The sequence below is a fragment of the Hibiscus syriacus genome, unplaced genomic scaffold (assembly GCF_006381635.1).
Source record: "Hibiscus syriacus cultivar Baekdansim isolate YM2019G1 unplaced genomic scaffold, ASM638163v2 tig00003280_pilon, whole genome shotgun sequence".
Lineage (NCBI taxonomy): Eukaryota > Viridiplantae > Streptophyta > Magnoliopsida > Malvales > Malvaceae > Hibiscus > Hibiscus syriacus.
In genome coordinates this window covers 1-12,588 of record NW_024061967.1, presented here as the reverse complement: position 1 = coordinate 12,588, position 12,588 = coordinate 1, and the positions used below count along the sequence as shown (strand labels likewise).

Here is a 12,588-nt window from a genome sequence, read left to right as displayed (position 1 = left end):
CGGTTCAAAGAGTCGCCACCAATATTTGATTAGGGTGTGATTGGGCACCCAAAAATGTTTGTTATTTTAAATAAAAATTAATTTTAATTAAAACAACAAATTAAGGTCTGCATTACCAAAATCCGAGTTCGGGAGTCGGTTACATGTAGGGAAGGATTAGCACCCCCACAACGCCCTAAAACGGTACCTAGTCGATTAATTAATGTCCTTGCATTGAACTTTACAAATTCGAACTTAATTTGATTTTTGATCCCATAAAACAAAGATGTAAATTTAAAAACATTCAAAAGCACTCAAATAAATTAGATTAACATTACCGATTCATTTTAGAAAGATAAATAATGTTCGATTATTTACAAATATCGAGACCAGATCTTAAAAGCTATAATAACCTTTTCTCGATAGATTTAAATAAACGAACACTTACTTTTCTTTCGTTCCCAAATTTTAGGTGAAGAATTGATTTTTAGGTTTCACTTTCGGGATACACTTTTATTTTAAAATTATTAAAAGCGGACCTCAAATGCGTTTGACAACCCACTTAAAACAATTTTAAATTAAAAATGTATTACCCTTAATCCAATTATGTATTATGTCGAGTTATGCAAATGATGTTACTATGCGAATCATGCAGAAAAGAATGTCATGCCAAAATTAATTAAACAAAATTAAAAATATCATACAACGTGACATACAAAAAATTATATACGTATTTAAAATTAAAAACTATAAACCATGCATATTAACGTATACTGTACACATGTGACCTAAATATAAAAGCAAAATCATAACATGCTAAACAACAAATTTTAAAAAAGGTATGTATATACATATTAAAAATGACCAAATTTAAATAAATGTAAAAATCAAATCTATAAAATCAAAAATAATTCAATGACCTAAATATAAAAATGCGCATAAACTAAGATCACATACGTAATTTCTCCTATTTAGTTTAAGTTAAAATAAAATTCCAAATAACATAATAGTACCTACACATTCGGAAAAAAAATCAGAAAATTAAAATAAATAATAGAATACTCTGTAAAATGCGTCTAAATTGAAAGGATCTAAACAAAATTTACCCCTAAAGTCATGGTGACTAAACCCTAATTTACCCAAAGATTTTAATATATATTCTAAACCTAAGTTTAAACAAAAGCCAGCTGCTTCTCATCTCTCATATTCACGGCCGCAGCTCTCCCTTTAATCCTCTCCTTGACCGCCTCTCATCCCAAAGCTCTACACAATCGAGCCTAATGAAGTCTGCCACAGTTCAAGATGATTCTCTCCTCTCCCTTCAACACATGCACGACCGAGGGAAAACCCAAAATCCTCCCACCTAAACTCTTCCAAGGCTTACGGACAAAACAAGATTCCTCACGCCAGACCAACTCCGACAAGCCACCATATCTTGGTGGACACTCCTCACTCCGAACCAACACAAAATTCAACCTGGTAAGTTCCTAATCCTAACCCATACACAACTAAATATTTGATGCTCTTCTAACCCTTTTTATTCAAAACCCACGATTCAAAAAACTTAACCCATATGCAAGGTTTGCTGACCAACTATAAACATTTGAACACCGACTCCAGCGACATACAACTCAGGTAAATCTATAATCTCTCTCTATTTTCTATTTTGGTTTCGACAGAGGAAAAAAACAAAATAAGTGCATGAAAGATTTAAGAACAAAAATAAAAATAAAAATAAAACCTTTTGAAAATGCCCTCTCATTTAACGCGTATCACTGGATTTTACCTCTGTTTTTGGATTGTTAATAGATATGATGTATTGCCTTCATTTTCTGTTGTTCTAATGCTTTGTATGGATTAAACCAAAAAAAAAGCCTTGTGTTTCTAAAAAAAATGCTCTCAAATCTGTTCTGTTTTAATCTCAGATTGGTTTCATAACTCTGACCCCAGTCCATATCTCTATCAGTCGAATCCCACCGAGACTACTGTCACATAAATAAGGTAATTCTATGATTCCTCTCTCTTCTTATTTTTTAAATTTTGAAAGAAAAGTAAAGAACCACATAACATTACTGGATATTTCGTAAACAAAAAGGAAAATAACTTGCTTACAAATTGTTTGTATTGCTTTCGAAAAAGATGGGGAAGACCCCGATTACACTGCTTGATCTCTGAATCCCTGAACGTTGTTTACACAGCTTCCTCTTTTCTATTTGTTCTGGTGTAAAAAAAAAATCTCCTATCTCCTCTCTCTCCCTTGTGTAATTTTTTTTAAAAACTCATCTCTCTCTCGTCTCTTCTGTTTTTTGTGATCCTCTCCCCACTCTCTCTTTTGTTTCCAGTAGTTAATTCCCCATAAAAAAATCAACTTTTTCAGTTTTTCATCAATTCCCTGAAAAATGGCATCCACGTTTTCTGTTTTTAAATCTTCCTGTAACTGTTCATGTCTTGCAAGACTTCACATGGACTGGACTGGAATTAACAGTACCGTTTTGGGCTGATTTGGGCTTCCATTGGTCCAAATTTGTATCGTGTACTGGATACGAAGCCTCCGATGCAGTTCCCGGACGAAATCGAGCATCTACAAAAAGTTAATAGGAAACAAAAAACATGAAAAAGTAACCATAAAAATAGGAATTAATTCATGGTCATTTTAATTTATATAACATAAAACTAAAATTAGATTATTATTTAATATATTAATTTTAAGAGCCTATTCAATCGTAAGTAACTTTTAGACAATTAAAGAAATATAACATAGATTAAAGTTATTCGTAGAGAAAAAAAATTCTACCTCTCGTTTATCAAATGAGAAGCTATTTTCTCTCCACAAATGGCTTTAATCTATTGTCATGTGTTCTTATTTAATACATTAGTGGTGGATTTTATTCTTCACAAGCACTTTTAGTCCACCATCATGTGTTTTAAACAAATAGTTAATGATACGTGTTAGTGAGCTAAAATTAGTTGTAAAGAATAAATAACAATATTTTGATTATTTTATAAGTAAAATATAAATATTTAAAATAAATGATATTCAGGTGGCAAAATCCAAGTTGGAAAAGAAGAGTTTATGGACCAAATTGAATTAAAGAGCTTAATTCAGGAGGCAAAACGAGGTTTATCCCAAAAATAAGTAATATTCACGAGCTTCAAATAAAAAGCATAAGAAGTTAAGAACAAAAATAAAAATCCCAACCACTTTTCAATTTACTTACGCTCACACTCGCTCGCTACTCTCGACTCTCTTGTCTTCACTACTAATACATATATCAGATTTTCATTTTCTTTCCGTTTCTCAGCATTTTCTCACATTTTCATGTCTCGCTTTCAATGAAAGATCCACCTCAACGGAACGCATCTATGAAAACGTGAATGAATAATACTCCTCTTCTCTGATCCAATCTTTTTCTCTTCTGTTTTCACTTTTCTGGAAATTTCCTGGTTGCTTTGATAAAATCATCTCACCAGAGCTTCTTTGGTTCCTTCTTTGATGGTTGCGTAAGTCTAAATTTTCACTGCTATTTCTTTTTGTTTAGTGATATCGCTACGATCCTCTTCATAGCCGAAAATGCAGACGGAGATTCTGATCATTCTTCCCTTTTTATTTCCTTTTCCCCATTTTTACTTCATTTTTTGTAAATATTCTTTGCTTCGATTGTAGATAAAAGGACGTTGACGCAGATTGACGTGAATGTAAAGAACTTCCGGCTAGATTTGATCGGGTTTTTTTAGTGTCTCCTCGGTAATATTTTGTTATTTTTCCCTTTTTACCAATTTAAGTAATGTTTTCTCTTTTTCCCCCGCTAAAGTAACCATTAATCGGTTTATTTAAGTCTCTTAAACTAGCTTAATAAATTCTAACTCCACCTGATCTCTGCTGAAATAAGTTTGTTTTTAGCAGGAAGGCTTCCAAACACAATTTTGTTTGTTTATTCATTTATTTATTTATTTTTCACTGTAGATGTCAGTTTTACATTTAAGTTCTCTTTGCATACGTATAAATTTGAAGTTTCCTTTAACAAATACAATAATTGCTGTAAAATTAGCTATAATAAAGAAGAAGAAGACTCACCAAACTTTACTTTGAAGTACTAATTTTAGTGAGAAGCAAATCTTGCAACAGCGGAAGATTTGAAGTGATGGACCTGGGGTGTGCTGTTCTGGTGCTGGTAAAGCTAGCGGGGCTTTTGGTTACTGGGAAAGCAGAGATTTACATAGTCACAGTAGAAGGAGAGCCCATCATTAGCTATAAAGGGGGTGAAAATGGGTTTCAAGCGACGGCTGTGGAGTCTGATGAGAAGCTTGACACTAAGAGGTAACTAGTGTTTGCTTTTTCTTTTAAAATGATAGAAGAGAAGAAAATGTTAATGCGAAGTTCTGTTTTGCTTCGCTACAAAAATTGAGGGAGAGTTTCTGTGAGGCCCTAGAACTAAATTAGTGATCCAAGGTTCAAATCCAGTTTCATGCTATTGCTACCTGATATTATTGAGTGATCCTCGAGAAGAAATTTTTTCTAATTCTACGCTTGCCGGTGTTCTGCTACCTGATCTAATTGTTCTGCTATTTGTGTTAACAATAAGATGGTTCCTTTCACTGTTTCAAAACGTCTATTGGTCCATTGATATTTCCTTTATTACTTCTTCTCGTCCTCATGTAGATGGACACACACAACGCACACACAATCAATCTCTTAGTTGATTGAAATATATCACAAATTTTGCTCCACTTATTATTCCTGTTTTTTTTTCTTTGGTGATGTTTCAGTGAATTGGTTATATCCTACGCTAGTCATCTTGAAAAGAAACATGATATGCTTCTCGGTATGCTATTTGAGCGTGGAAGCTATCAGAAACTCTACAGTTATAAACACCTGATAAATGGCTTTTCAGTTTACCTTTCCCCTGAACAGGTGAAACTCTCAAATGCTACACATGTTGTGATTTTGTTTTGGAAATGTTCTTTTACCAGAATGGGTACCTATTATTTTTTCTCTGAAACCGGTCTCTTTTGTTCTCATTCCTTACACTGTGCCCAATATGTTAGTAGGCAGAGACCCTGAGACGTGCTCCTGGTGTAAAATCTGTGGAGAGAGATTGGAAAGTGAGGAAACTTACAACACATACCCCACAATTTCTGGGGCTCCCACTAGTGTATGGCCAACTGGAGGTGGCTTTGACAGGGCAGGAGAGGACATTGTAATAGGATTTATAGACTCAGGAATTTATCCACATCATCCAAGCTTTGCAGCCTATCATACTGACCCATATGGGCCTGTTCCGAAGTACAAAGGAAAATGCGAAATTGATCCTGACACCAAGAGAGACTTCTGTAATGGGAAGATCATTGGAGCCCAACATTTTGCTGAAGCTGCAAAAGCAGCAGGAGCCTTTAATCCTGCTATTGATTTTGCATCCCCCATGGATGGTGACGGACATGGAAGGTTAGTTGCCATAATATCCCGCAGTCAAGATTTAGATGAGAAACCCTATGCCACCTTATCTGAAACAAATATGCTTTTGAGAGAGGTTTAGCTTATATCATCATTACATCAAATGAAGGAAAGTCTTGATGTTAATATGTGTAAACAGAAGACATTGTGGCTACTGACACTCACATAAAGAATTCAACAATGTGGAAGTTAATCATAAAGTTGCATCTTTTGTTTTCTTTTGAGGTACCTTTAGATCTTAACAGGGTTGGCTGGAGTCCACTAATAACATTTTGCACAAAGGTTCTAATGTTCTGCCTCATGTTTATAGGCTACAGCACCTTTCTTGGGAAATGGTTATCACAAGATTTAGGTAAAAATAAGTAATCATTCTTGCATATGTTATCCCTATGCCGTGAAATGCAGTTGCAGTTCGCTTCTAGTATATAGGCATCCAGATCTCTTGAGTCATCCAATGGGAGTATAATTCCAATTCCTGAAGGGCGCCTTTGTGTTTGTGATTCTATTTCTGATTTGCAGACAGTAGGTTTAAAATGAACTTAATGGCTGCCTGCATAAAATGAATAAGATGTATGATGTGTGGTATTCACAAGATTATGATGGTGATCTGTTACTTGGATTTGGGTGTGTCAGATACGGGTATATGTTAACACAAATTGCTCAATTTTCTCTAAGCTTTTCAATACATTTGAAGTATCATTCCTTTTTTCCCGTGTGCAAATACACGTCACTATAAGTGTTGGATATGTGTACTAGGTAAATGACAGAATTTTTTCCATTTAAATGCAAGCATTAAAAAGTTAATATATGCATAGTTATATGTTTAAGACACGTCTTGGAAAGAGGGTGTTAAAGTTATATCGCATTAAGCTGTAAATAATGTCCAGTGAAAGGGAGCAAAAGGTAAGTATCTCTGGGCAAATCTAAGCAGTTTTACTGTAGGTAAAACTTAGCTTTTGGTATAAAGGCTTCTACATAAACTTTCTGTTGTTAAGTGGATTTTTTGTGTCTATTTTTTCTATTAATCCATTGCTCATCTTTGTTATATTTACTGGATGGCAGTCACACTGCAGCTATTGCAGCTGGGAATAATGGCATTCCCGTGAGAATGGGTGGCCATGAATTTGGAAAGGCAAGTGGAATGGCTCCTCGTGCCAGGTATAGATTACATATCTTCCTAGGTCATTTTACAATTAAAATTTGTTTTCTTCTTTGATATAAGGTTATTTTTTTTCTTTTGGTTTCAGGATTGCTGTCTACAAGGCACTATACAGGCTGTTTGGAGGATTTGTAGATGTGGTAGCTGCAATTGATCAGGTATGCTACATTTAGCCTTTTACCTGATCTCTTCCTGTGGTAACTCCATCTGAGATATAAAACAGGCATTATTTATAGAGAAAAATTTTCCTTATAAATCTATCATTGGGACCATAAGGATCTTCCTTTTGCATAGTGCCTGATAAGTGTCTGTTGTTCCTAATGGTTGAGCCTCTAGTTTTTGCTGGGATATTAAAGAACACTTTTTAATGATTATTTTTGACTTGGAGATTCTCATGACTGACATACAAAACCTGAAGATATGTCTTTTTTGTGATCCTAAGTTTTGAGAACATGAAAAATAAAATCATGTTTGTGATAGGCTTGAAAAGAAAAATGAAAAGCTGTACTACTTTCTATCAGGTGAAGCTAAAAGATGCAAATTATCAATCAGTTCTATAATCTTTTATTTATTGTAGAAAACTTGTGATTTGACAACTATTATGAACAGGCTGTTCATGATGGTGTTGATATTCTTAGTCTCTCAGTGGGACCAAATGGTCCTCCAGCAACCACAAAGACCACTTTTTTGAATCCCTTTGATGCTACACTTCTTGGAGCCGTCAAAGCTGGTGTCTTTGTTGCACAGGCAGCTGGAAATGGAGGTCCTTCACCTAAAACTTTGGTTTCTTATAGCCCTTGGATAACATCTGTTGCAGCTGCAATCGATGATCGTAGATACAAAAACCATCTGACCATGGGAAATGGAAAATTTTTAGCTGGAATTGGATTGTCCCGTAAGTTACATCAACTTTGACTGTTTATTTGTTCTGATTAGGCAGCCTATAGGAAGACATTCAGACAGTATAAAGATGTTATTTAATCTAAGGAATAATGTTTTTTAAGAACAACAAATGATGAACAGTTTGAAATCTACAAATGAGATGCCTGCTCTGTTAATTTATCAAAAAGGCATTCAAGCAACTTAGACATTCCTTCTTCAATTAATGGTTTGGTTTAATTGATGGTCTTCTGCATTTGTGACAGATTTGTGAATATGATAGGTCATTAATAGTAAAAGTTTTCTGCTTGAATCCTCACTTTGGTTATCACTGAGCTTTTAAGATTGTAGTTTTCATTTTGGTCTAGTGTTGTGCAATAAAATTTTCAAGGGCACAAGTTTTAGTTCAAAATTCAGATTAAACAATCAGAATTGATAACTTTATTAAAATAAACTTGTATTCTACTAGAATTGTTTTGCTTCATGCTTGAAATTAGGTTAAAAAATAAAGGTATGGAAATTTCATCTCATAGGATTGACATTTTCTTTCACTAAGCGATTGATATTTTGTCTCAGAACCACTTGCCAATCTGTTATCCTTTTGTTTCTTTGGAAAAATCTCTCTGTTCTTAAAAGCTAGAGTGTATAACTTAGGCATCGTGCAGCTTCCACTCACCTGAACCAAACTTACACCATGGTTGCTGCTAATGACGTGCTACTGGATTCGTCAGTGAAATATAGCCCTTCTGACTGCCAAAGGCCAGAGGTGTTAAACAAGAAATTGGTCGAGGGAAACATTCTTCTTTGTGGCTATTCCTTCAACTTTGCTGTTGGTTTGCATCAATTAAGAAAGTCTCTGAAACAGTCAAGGCTCTTGGTGCAGTTGGTTTTGTTCTTGCAGTGGAAAATGTTTCTCCTGGAACAAAGTTTGATCCTGTTCCTCTTGGCATTCCTGGAATCCTTATCACCGATGTCTCGAACTCAATGGTAATTATCCTTGTTCCTCTTTTTTCTTTTCCCTGCTTTTTTTTATTGTAATATGATTAAGTGAAGATGATTCTTTTCCATAATCTCACGGCCATAATCTGCAGCATGCTGTCACTGCTTGATAAATTATAGTCAGCCTTTCTAACATGACAAGCAAGTATTATTTGTCTCTTTGATTCACTTCTGTAGGATCTCGTCGACTACTATAATGTTTCTACCCCAAGAGACTGGACTGGACGGGTTAAGAGCTTCAAAGCTATTGGTAGAATTGGGGATGGTTTGATGCCAATTCTCCATAAATCCGCACCACAGGTCGCACTTTCTTCTCGGGGGCCTAACATAAAAGATTTCAGCCTTCACGATGCAGATCTTCTCAAGCCTGACATTTAGCACCTGGTGCTCTAATTTGGGCTGCTTGGTCTCCGAATGGAACTGATGAACCTAATTATGTCGGTAAAGATTTGCTCAGTTTTATTTGTTTTCTTCTTCTCAGCCATCAATTTGGAAATGCTGGAAGGAAAAGAAACGACATTATGCTTCTTCTTGTAGAGGAACTTTTCAGATCTTAATCAAATAATTTTCTTTGAACAGGAGAAGAATTTGCTATGATATCTGGAACGAGTATGGCCACACCACATATTGCAGGGATAGCTGCTCTTTTGAAACAGAAACACCCTGATTGGAGTCCTGCTGCTATAAAATCAGCCTTGATGACAACATCAACAAAGGTTGACAGAGCAGGAAGGCCTCTTCAAGCACAACAGAATTCTAAAACCGATGCCATGAAACTCGTCACAGCCACTCCTTTCGATTATGGGAGTGGTCACGTTGATCCAAGAGCTGCTTTGGATCTGGACTCATGATGCAGGTATTCTTGCTTTTGCTTTGTAATTGTATCTTGTCATTTTTGGTCACTCGGGTCAAAGTTCCTCTGCCTTGTAGGTCATAAAGATTATATGGGATTCTTGTGCACACACCCGGTATCGATATTCATGAGATAAAGCATTACACAAACTCTCCCTGCAATGATACCATAGGCCACCCCTCAAATCTCAACACCCCATCAATTGCAATCTCTCACCTGGTGGGAACTCAAACAGTCACTCGTACCATCACAAACGTTGCAGACGAAGAAACGTACACTATCACATCGAGAATGCACCCGTCCATTGCCATTGAAACCAACCCTTCAGCAATGACTCTAAAGCCAGGTGCATCCAGGAAGTTTTCTGTTACTCTTACTGCTCGATCTGTCACTAGAACTTACAGGTTTGGGGAGATTACCATGAAGGGCAGCAGAGGGCACAAGGTATCCATCCAGTCGTCGCTATGGGACACCGGCGATAAGCTTGGATTGGCAAGAAGAATTAAGGTTTATGGTTTGTATTATTATTTTTTGTAATTTGTGGTAATAATATATGAGATTAGATATAATCGTCTGAAATATATAAACTATATGAAATAGTTGTAAAGGTAATGTTGTGATTGGAGAAGACTCCTAGATTTGCTCATTTCTTGGCCAAGTTTGATGGTACTTTCGATTCCGTTACCTAGAGAGGAGCTGCTTTTGTGCTATAAGCTTAACTACCCTCGGTTGAACATTGTAATGGCGAGCCCATTACCGGTTTTGCGGATAAAACAGTAAATATTGAAAAAGAAAATCAAACATATTTTTATAACTTCAATTTTTATCTAGTATAATTTTGAAAAGAATATTGGATCGGATATATGTATATAGTAAAATTATTTTTTCAAATTATCAAATCTATATAAAATGAATTATTAAAAAATATATATTACTTTGTCACACCCCAATTGGTGGGGTTAGTTTTAATTGAATATGTGGTTTAAAGGATGTTAGAATTCACGTGAATTCTATTCATCTATTATTGTTGTGAACTTTATTAGTTTATTCAAAATATTTGGAACCACTCATTGATAAGATATGTTGGTGCAAAGTCATATTTGAAATAGACAAATTTATAACAAAGAAAAATGTTCCATCTCCTCTCTTTAGTCGTTCCAATGCTTGCATATCATCCACAGTATTCACCATGAAGAAAACTATTTTATTATTGGAGGTTCAAGTGTCTAAACTCAGTCAAGTAAATAAAGATTTTTACTTTCGTTTTTGGAACTTTCTGAAAACAATTTTAATCTGTTTTTTTATTGAATTTGAGGGAAAATTTTGAAGTTAAAGATTTCTTATTCAGAGCATGTTGATAAGGATTATTAACAGGATTATAAGAAGGGAATTAGGCGTGGAAGAAGAAGGGAAATAAGAAAAGTGTGAATGGAAAATGAGAGCACGTGGGTTGTTTGAAAAAAAAAAATGGGAGAAAAGGGGAAATCATCAAGGTAGTCCTCGAGGAATGGTAAGAACTTGACCTTGTTTTCTAATTTCCATGTAGTTATGTTATGTATTAATAGTTTCAATAAGATTAATTTAGTCCCTATTTTGGTAGTTAAATATTAAATTGGGCCCCTAAATTATTATTTAGATTTTAATAAATTATTTTCGTGGCAAGGGAAATTAATTGGATTCAATTTCGTAATAGAGATTGTTCGAGTTTATGAGAAGACTGGAAGCTTGAAATCAAAGTTAATAAGCTCGAATTAGAGAATAAGGAGTTTATGATGCGTAGTTGACTATTTTTTTATAAAGGCTTATTTTGGGATTTTGACGTATGAAGTCCGTTTTTGAGGTCTGTTTCGTCAAATTCAAACCCGGTAAGTTGTTTTGCACTGATTAATCACCCGATTCGATCTATTTTTCAGAATTAAGCTCCGTTTTTTATGAAAATTTATATTGTTATGTATTTGAGGAATTATTGGAAGTTGAATTAAAGATCGAGGGCGTTCGAATGGAATTTAATGGTCAATCAATATTGCACGGAAATCGAGTGGTATACTTTACTATCTCTTTATGCTTCATGGAACATGTGAATATTGGTAAATGCATGAATAAGATAATATGGTCTCATATGTGTAATTAACTAATTTCTACACTCGATCCGAATACGATAAAAATTCGGTAACTGATTATGGTTTAAATGACTTTTATAAGAAATTGATGGATTATTAGAATTAAAATTACAAGTTCTGTGTATAGTGATAAAGGAATCAACTTGGATATTAACATATAATTTATTTCATCAAAGGTACTTGGATGGGAAATTATGAGAATATTCTGGTAGGGTAAAATTACAGAAATACCCTATTGTAAGATGATAAGAATTGTCTGGAAGTGATTAATAACTCTGAAAGGATATATTGATCTGATAAAACTATAGATGTGCATAAGAAATGCTAGTTTGTTTAGAAAATTTGGATAACCGTTTTTAACCCACAGGGTTAATGCAAGATACTAGAAGTTGTAATCAATCATTTCAGATCCGAGAATGTTCGGGTAAGCAATTAAGCATAGAATCTCTTAACTATATTTATTCTCGTTAAGAGTTAATACCAAAAGTATCTGGGTGCAAAATTATGAAAATGCCCTTGAGAGTTGAAAATAGTCTAAGTTGACTCTGAAGAGAGAGTAACCTGAGAATTTGTTTTTAATCGATAAATTACTGATTTGATTGTGGGATCCTATCTTTGTATGGAAAATTTCTGAAAATTCGTTAGTAACACTGAAAAGAAATTTAACCTGGAAATTACCGTATTCTGAAGAATGAGTTATTGAAGGTGCTCTTTGGTCAGAATTGTTTGAAAGGACTGAAGTAAGTGATAAGATTAAATTAAATAATAAGATCGAACGTAAGGAAATGATGGAAATACATTGGATCTGTAAAATGACTAAATACCCTGGAATGGAAATGATCAAGAATGTCACCAAGATCAGGAATAAAGGATATACTCAAGCTTTGAAATGAATAGAAAAACGGTGAGCACCAAAATGACCAAAATACCATTATTGCCTAGAAAAGTAAATGTCTTGGATTAATTAAGAAATCCAAATAATCATGGATGTTGTGCTACCAGTAAAAGTTATGGAACGCACTTAAGTGATCAACCAACGCTAGTGCTATATACCTGAATGATATAGATACCACTCGAATGTTTGTTCGTCTTCTCAAATTTGGATCGATGATAATTCTGAAAGTACTTGGCTCAGCTCAACGCTAGA

General features: G+C 34.6%; 1 pseudogene; it reads left to right on the top strand.

The window, feature by feature from the left end:
- Positions 1-3,519: 3,519 nt before the first annotated feature.
- Positions 3,520-9,818, top strand: LOC120175725 (annotated as a pseudogene).
- The last annotated feature ends 2,770 nt before the right edge of the window (positions 9,819-12,588 follow it).